This window comes from Tupaia chinensis, unplaced genomic scaffold, assembly GCF_000334495.1.
Source record: "Tupaia chinensis unplaced genomic scaffold, TupChi_1.0 Scaffold000232_1, whole genome shotgun sequence".
Lineage (NCBI taxonomy): Eukaryota > Metazoa > Chordata > Mammalia > Scandentia > Tupaiidae > Tupaia > Tupaia belangeri.
The window spans coordinates 2,078,087-2,086,849 of NW_006159708.1; the positions used below are offsets into that span (position 1 = coordinate 2,078,087).

The 8,763-nt window shown below is 41.1% G+C and overlaps 1 pseudogene; it reads left to right on the forward strand.

Moving 5' to 3' along the window:
• Positions 1–1,664: 1,664 nt before the first annotated feature.
• Positions 1,665–1,759, forward strand: LOC114007785 (uncharacterized; annotated as a pseudogene).
• The last annotated feature ends 7,004 nt before the right edge of the window (positions 1,760–8,763 follow it).

Below are 8,763 nucleotides of genomic sequence, written 5' to 3' on the forward strand. Positions count from 1 at the left end.
AGCAGGAAGAAGGCCGGAGGACTGCTCTGTGGACTGCATCGGGGCATTTCCATGCCTGAACCATGATAGACCTGGGCGGCAGCAGGCCTTGGCCTCACAAGTTGTCAGCTCAGTGTCCTCCGCGAGTACCAAAATGACTTAAATTATTCATTTATTTCTTCCCACTTTTGCTCTGTTCTTGGTACACAAATCTCTCATCAACCAGGTTTTTTGCAGGCCAACAGACACATCTTATTAAATCCTACCTGGTGGAGGACATTGAAACAAGCAGAAGAGAGCCAGGCTGGTAAAGATGATCGTCTTCTTCCTGCCCTGTTTCTGAATGCGATGAATAATAAGCAATTTTGCAAAACTATAACCTTCAGTTGTTGGAACATCTTTGTACTTTTGTTCTTCAAAGGCAGACTGTTTTCTGGCATTATGTTTTTATCTGAGAAAAAAAAAATACTCACACAAATCCTATATGTGTGAGCATATCACGCAGATATATCTCATTTCTTGTCATGTTGTATGCTATCCCGGGACTAATAAATAATTTATGCACTCAATGCATTGATCGACTCTCCTGTATATTTGTGTGTGTGCATGCGTGTGTATGTGTGTGTGTGCACTTTCTATGTGCTAGTGTCAAAGATGTCTTCTGTACTAATGAGAAAAACAAGCAACCTGTTGTGTGCTTCTCCACCATGAAATTAACTTTGCTTCCTAACCCTCAAATGAGTGAAAAGTGGTAACAGGTCCCTGTGCTTTACAGAAAACTAAGTGCTAATCTACACCAGAGAAGGAGTTATTCTAAGAATTTCACGTTGCATATTTTCTGAGATTGCTGCCCTCCCTTATTTAGTTGTTCCAGGGAAGGTTTTTATTACTCCAGAGTCACTTGAATTGCAGAAGGAAGATGGCTCCTAAGTTTCAGCCTGTACTATTCCAGTTGCCTTTCCCTTGTCTCCCTCTTGGATTATTTATCATGCTTGTCACTAGGAACAGCTTCTGAGCCCTAGCAGGGACAAGCGTGGTACCAGGTGCATGTGTTTGGCAGCCTTTACCTCCGTGGCTGTCCACAGGCTCCAACTTGGATTTAACCACGGCCATCATTCACACCTCGTGGTGGCAGCATCTTCAGGCGCTACCCACATGGTGACAAGCAGCGAGCACGAACATGGGACGGCAGCTGCTGCGGGCAGAAGTTACGTGTTGGCACCTGGCTCACGCCTGTCTTTCTGCTCCCGCCTCCTCTCTGCACCGGTCTTCCCCATCGAGAAAGTTTTTGTGTTCCATCAATGCCATGAAAGGATTGCTAGAATGAGAAAATGTAGAGTGCAGGGATCTCAAAAATAATCTAGTCCAAGGTCCTCACTACAAAGATAAGAAAGTGGAGACCTTGGGGGTTTTAAGTTCCTCAGCCAATCCCATGCAGGTGGTTGCTGGCAGGGCATAGACTGGAATTAAGTATGTATTTGAACCTGCTTCCAATGCTCTTTCCACCAGATCAGTGACTCCCCAAGATTTGTTACCTCAGTCCACAGTATGAAATACATCTTATATAATGACCCATGCACATACGTAACTAACACAAACGTTTAACAAAACAAAACTTCCCTTTATTATGTGACATACTTTGATATTTTCTATTGTAGTCTATTCATTTTAAAATATTCTGGAAAGTGCTTAACAGCATGTGCACTAAAATTGGAACAATACGGAGAAGATTAGCATGGCCCCTGCACAAGGATAACATGCAAATTTTTTCCACATTTTTTTATACATTTACCAAATGTTACTTTTCTTTCCAGGGATAATATTTATAGGTATACAGTCCTATACTTTGCATTTTTCCTAATTAGATACATCTACTGAATATCTAGGAAGGTGGGGGCTGGATTAGATACAGTGCAGGGTCCCTTCCAGCTCTAACCTGCCATGCATCTGTCATCACAAATGAGTTTACTGTCTGATCTGTTCTTTACTCTGAAAAGTAGAAATGACCTGGTAGAGAGAACACTGAGCTCAGAGTCAAGGCCTAGGTCTAGTCCTGGCTCCACCAACTCCTGAGTGTATAACTTTGAGTGAGTTTCTGTGAACTCATCTGCAGGATCAAGCTGTTGCTAATTGACAGAGTTCTGAGAAGTAAATGAAATAATGCAAATTAAAGCAATAAAAAGCTCTATACACAGGCTTGTCCTGGAATAGCAATGATCCTAAATTCTCACATTTCAGAGAAATATGGTATCTCAAGATGTTTCTGGATTCTCATCAAAACACCTGCATAATGTATTATGAATAAATTCAGTAAAATAAAGAAAAACTACACCCTGAAACTGGTTTGTTTTTAAATGCTTTTGCAGGTGTTTGGAGAGGAGGGGTTGACCCTAAATCTCGAGAATGTTCAACCCAAAAAAAAAGTGGGAGTCATTGTGACCAAAGATAATGTCATGCCCTTGAAAGAGAGAGAAGAGTCTCAAATAGAAAGCAGTATTCAAAAAAAGGTTTCTTCTAGTATATATGAAAAAGAATCGCATGAGCATATGGCAAATATTTCAGAAGGAACAGCTATGTTGAAGGCTGATGGGACACATGAAGTTAAGTGACCAAAAAGAAGGAGTTCAGAGGCATTCAGTGTTAATCCAGTAGCTTCAGAAGAAGGTGTCTTTCTAGGAGGTGGCTGGGCTAAGTTTCAGTGCATCCCATTTTTATACTCAATAATTCCAAGTAATAAAGACTTAAAAGTGGATACAAAATCTCTGAGCATAGCTTCACAACCAGCAGGTGGTATGGTGGTTACAACTCTGGACTTCCACATGCCTGACCATGGTTTGAGTACCAGATCAGGCAGCTTGAAACTCATGCCAAGAGAATGTGTATGCCCCCCCAAAAAAAGAATGGAGAAGAGGCAGTGGCACGCTATGCCCTCTGGGGTGGTGATTTCTCACTTGCCCTCTCTCCAACTCTGTCTCCCTCTGATGAGTGCACACATCCTATGGCAAAAACCTTTAAAACAATGAATGCAGATATTATTTTTTTAATATTTAAAATGCCTACAATGACCTTGTCAAGAATGAAAGTTTGAAGGATCTTTGATGGCTGAAAATATCATACAGAGCCTCTCAAGACTGTTAAGAAGCTATGCTTGAAGATTTTGTGGGATAGGGTAAGAAAAGAGACCCCTGGCCCTATTACTGGGATAAGGGCTGCTGCTATGGCTGCTGCTGCTGCTGCTGTGTTAGGACAAAAGCTGTTCGGAAGATCCTAACGAGGAGAAAGACCAGGGCGGAGAAGGGGGAAGCAGCATGGGAGACGGCATGTCCTAATTCCTAAAACACTGTGTTATTGTTATTCATGAACTGTTATGAGAAGCTCACCAATTGTGTCTATTGCATTTCTCACCAATAATTGCAGAGAAATCACTTGGAAAAAGAGACTAAAGAAAAGGTTATGTGTTTCAGTTATGGGTTCCAGTTGACAAAGTATATGATGGTTTATGGCTGTCATAACCCATGTGTACAGCTTATTTTGTGTTTTTTTAATGAAAAGACATTTGTACTTTCCTTTTTGAAAGAAAAAAATCAGTTATGCTCACAAAATCAATTCCATAACCCCACCAAGGATTGGGAAAACACTCCCACTGTGGTAAATAGTGGCCTCAGCTAAACCACTCCTCCCAGAGGCTCCCACAAGCTTTCTCTGATCTCTGATATCACTCCCTCTGTATTCCTTATTCTAAGGACTGTTCCAGTCCCTGGAATCTCTGTTCCATAGTTAGCAGCCCCCACCTGTACCTTGATGGGGGCAGGAATACCCTTTGATCTTCCTGTTTTTTTCTGGAGCATGGCCCTCATTTGAGCACTGCTATCCCACCATCCTCCCATCCTCCCAGGGCCAAGGAAGGGATCATCTGTGTTCTCCTTACCCCTTTCAGAGATCATTACTCTTCTACCTTCTTGGGCATCCCTCCTTCTCTACCTTCTGGTTGCTCACCACTACAGACCTACCTCTCGCATCTTGGCCACATTCTTCTCTATCTTATATCTTGCATGGACAACAAGTCTGACACACTTGTCCTCCACTCCCCTTCACTCCATGCCTCTCCTAGAATTGTCCCTCTTCAGATATTCTCTTTATTTATCCTGCTCTCTGATTAACCTCCTATCCTGAGATCTTTGTTCTATTTAAACTACTAAACCTGATTTTCAATCTCCTTGAGCCCATCTATTCCACATTTTTTCCAATTTGTTCTATGCACTCAGCACCCTCGGTTTTGGTTACTTCCCCTTCCAAGACTCTAGGGCCCAGCATTTGGACCACATTTTTGACAATACCCTAAACACATAATCTATGAATTTGTTTCATGATGCACATCCAAAAGTGGAGCAAGAAAAATAATCAAGCACATAACCCTGATCTTTACTCATAAATTGCATACATTTCCACTATGGACCAGGGTTTTAGCAGGGCTACCAGGGTAAATACTTAGGATAGGTCCGATGATGTTCCCTCTCTGGCTCACATACCCATACCCACAGTGGCCACCTGGAAATGTACCCCTGGATAAGTAGTGTCTATAGAAGGACACAAGACAGTATAGCACTTTCCTGGAGGGTAGGAATGATTCAGACCAAACTCTTGGCTTCCTATCAGTTCTTTCATACTCTCTTCCTTCTTTCATCACCCATTGTTTCACAATGACTGGACCATAGACTGACCCCCTGCATCAGAGCCATCTAAGGCCTGTTATAAGGCCTTGACTATATATACTAATGAGGTTCCTGGGCCTCATCTCAGATAGGTTGAGTTAGCAACTCTTAAACTAGAGCTGGGAGATCTGCATTTTAACATTGTTTTGCTTGTTATCATTTAAGAACCACTAAAAAAACAGCCTCTTCTCCATTCTTTCCAAATATACAACCTTAATTCATGGCTCCTGTCCATCTTACCAGCACTCTGTTGTGTCTCTCCATTCCCGAGGCCATCATGATGAAGCCGTGATGGGCTTTCACTTTCCTGTGCTAACTAAGCACTCTTCCCTTACTGTGCTTTTACTTCAATCTCTGAGACCTCATCACTTGCTTCCTGAAGACTTGGTTTAATTTAATTTAATCTACCTTCCCAAGTTTGGCAAGCCTGAGAACTTAAAACAGTAGATTTGAATAGTTTTCTGGAGGAAACCAAGTGAATCAGAATGCTGACATTTGGCCTAATATTTACCTATGTTTTGTTAAAGCCACCATCTGCTGATAGGTCTCTACCAATAGACTTGCAAAGATGGAGTGCTTCATCAGTACTAAGCAATAGTTAAAAATAGTAAGGACTTTCTCCATCTCCTTATATCCCAGGAATGGGGTATGAATTGGAGATAACTGTGACATAAAGCACTCTAAACTCAGAGAAAATTCTCTGAACAATTCTTCCACTCACAGAATGTCCAATTCTTGTGCAGGTTTGTGGGGTGATCTATTTTGGTATGAGAAGAACAAGTTATTGTCATCTCTGCTCTGAATCAAGGATGAAAAGAAAAGACGAGAGAAAGAAGTAAAGCATGCTCCACAGAAGAAGCAATGAGACACAGACATCCAGAAGGGCAGGAAGGACGTTGGCTACCTAAAGAAAAAGAGGCAGGGGCTCTTCCATGGAATAAAGTAACCAACTATCCAGGGAATTAAAATCACTGTGTGACTCCTAAGAAACCATAGTCACAGCCCCTCCCTCAGGTCTCACAGGATTCTGGGGGAATCAAGGCAGAATGACATATGTAAAGGTTTTGTAGGTGGTGAAGTGTTATCCACTTACAGTGTCAAGTCCCTGTTTATGACCCATGAGTGACTGCCCCTTACCAACACCATAGGTCACAAGGAGTCTTGAAGAGCAAACCCTTTTCAATCGGGGTGGGAGGACCTTGGTGTTATCCCTCTTACCCGCTTACGTAGGGGTCTTAATGAGGGTGCTATTTTAGCAAGAAACTGAAAATGAATACACCCTCAGAACATGTTAAATACCTATGCTAACAAACAGCCCCTCAGACAGCCAGCATTCCACACATGTTTTAATGTGTTTATGCATATTTATTTTGAGACCAGCAGGGCCTGAGCTACAGCTTCCTGCATTCTGCTTTGTCAGCATAAAAAGATCTGCTGCGGTAGGCACACTGAGTTCCCTCTGGGGCTCTCCTCCTCAGAGTCTGGCTAAGATGAAAAGTTTATCCCACCACTTAATGAAGGCACTTCCTTAGGTTCCCATTTCTGACTCACCCCTCTTCAGCGCCCTGACAAGCCCACAAACAAGCAGACCATTCTGCAAGGTGTGTTTGTCATCCGGACCTGGCCACTAGAGGGAGCCAGAGAGCAATAAGGGCCGAACCTTTCCCCAGAGCAGACTCCCCTGAGACATCTACTCCTGCCTCTACTCCAGAAACTTTCAGGCTTCCTGGCATTTGTCAGTCCACCAAAAACAGTATCTCACCTTCGTTGCGCATTTCCTTGGTAAACTCTTACTTTCTTCTTTATCAAGTTTAGATGGGAAACAAAACAATTAATTTAAAAAGCAGCACACAAGAACCTAAATATTATTTATGTCTCTAATTATCTCATTCTAGTGGGTATTTTAGTCCCTATCTGGTCAGGACATTAATTATCTTCATAACTACAGCAAAAGTTAAATAACAAGCACCCAAGGCTACTGCATTACTGTAATGTGCAAGCTTAAATGAACTTATAAATTTTATTAATGGATGCTTTATACAACTCCATATATTATAAATCAAACTGGAAACCTATTTCTATCTTTTAAGGGTACGGTGAAAAAGCTTTAACATTATTGAGGATAATTTTTATTAAGTTTAAAACTCCCTTTTTTTTCAGTAATGAGACTGTTATGAGGATAATTTAATCTAGTTTGTCATGAGGCACCCCAGCTTGTTAAATAAGTTAATAAATGACTGTGCATTAATCAAAGTGACAAACCTATGAAGAGCTGGGGATGGGAGACAATTCTGGTGATAGTATTAATTAGTATTTAATTAGAAACTTAGGGCTCATAAATAAAAAAAAAAATCATGGTAGAGACATTTATGCAAATTGCTAGGAGGCGGCAGTGGAGTTAGCTTTGCTTTAAAGAAACATGATTTTTTTTTTTTTTTGTAGCATACTGTACACAGCAGCACTGTGGCCACATCACGTGGCTTAAAGGCAGTCTTCTTTTGTTTCCAATTTGTTCCAATTACAGGCTTGTAAATTCAAATCATTCTTTTGACTGTCTTGATTGAAATGTAGAGTTTCCACAATTTCTACTGGGAGTTCTTTTTTTTTTTTTAATAAAAAGAGAGAAATGTTTTAAAGACATAAAGAAAGAGTTTCCTATTCTTTTTCTGCTCTTTTAATTAAGATGTGTGCCATCGTTTTCTGAGAACAATTGTGGATTCCATTTGGTACACAAGCAATGCCTCCTTTTATAGTCCTGGTGAGCTGCAACTAGGCTTTGCTATGTGATATTATGTTGCAGATTACATAGAGTCCATGGCCATCATTTTTATGATAATCAGAGTATTTCTACCTTTTCTCTCAATAACATACTTTGATAAATGGGCAATTTCTGATGGTCCAAAAAGATAATAACCATTTGGTTCTGAATGTCACCACTTTCCTAAGGTACATGTCCCCCCTTTTCAGTCTTTATTATTTGTTGCATTTATTCAAGAAAGGTTATCCACAGTAAAACTGCTTTTTTCTATTCAACAGTCTATCTCTGTCATGGTTCATTTATGTGTGAGCATGACGGACTGAAGCCCGTATTATCCACAGCTGACAAGTGTCAGGGCGACAGTTCAATCAGCCCTTCCTTGAGATGACGCCCAGGGCCCCGTGTTTGAAGTAGGACAATAAAGCAGGCAACGCAATCAGGGGCAAACTGATCCGATCCCTGTCTGTAAAGGGGATTCTGCCTAATAACACAGTGCATTTTTTTTCCCTCTCCAAACACATTAGTCCTTAAACAGTGACTTGGCCCTTAAGAAAATCTGTGACTGACATGAAAATGCTGAAGTTTTAACGTGGTTGGTTTATCCATAATCTCATGGGGCTGCTTCTTTGTGCAGACTGGTTTTGTCAAAGTCGGAAAATAATGTATTCAGTGTCTGATCACTTTTAGGGAGGTATTTGAATGGGATTTTAAGTCAGACATCCTGGTGTTGACACAGGGATCATTTTCTTGTCCTTTTGTTTTACATTTGTGGAACAGATCATTTGCATTGGCTAATAAAATTAAATCTCTGAAATGCATACAAAAGCAAGCTCCCTTCAGCAACACTCCTCAGTTCCCTGTACCAGACAAGCAAGCAGAGTTACTGGGTGTGTTTCTTTATATTAGGTCTCTCTAGAACATAGACTAGAATGCAAACATGTCTTCAAAATCAGGACTCCTGCAGCCTAGGTAACACTCAGGAGCAAACGTATATTAAAGCATTTTACTACAAATCCTGACAATCAACAACAGAGCCCAAGTCGATAAAATGCTCATAACCTTCAGTCCCCCTCCTTAGAGGGACAAGGATACTGTTGTCCTGCTCGTTTACAGCCTTCAAACCATTGCAGACCACACCAAAAGTTGTTCTCCTTTTTAGAATGAACCAGAACACTAAATGCCTATAATATAAAGCCAGAGACCCCCATGACAGCACCGTAAAACTTTCAAGCTAAAAGTCACCACAGAGCACATCAAATCCAACCTCTATACTTTATGGATGAGGCTCAGACACATTTTGTGACTTCCAAGGTC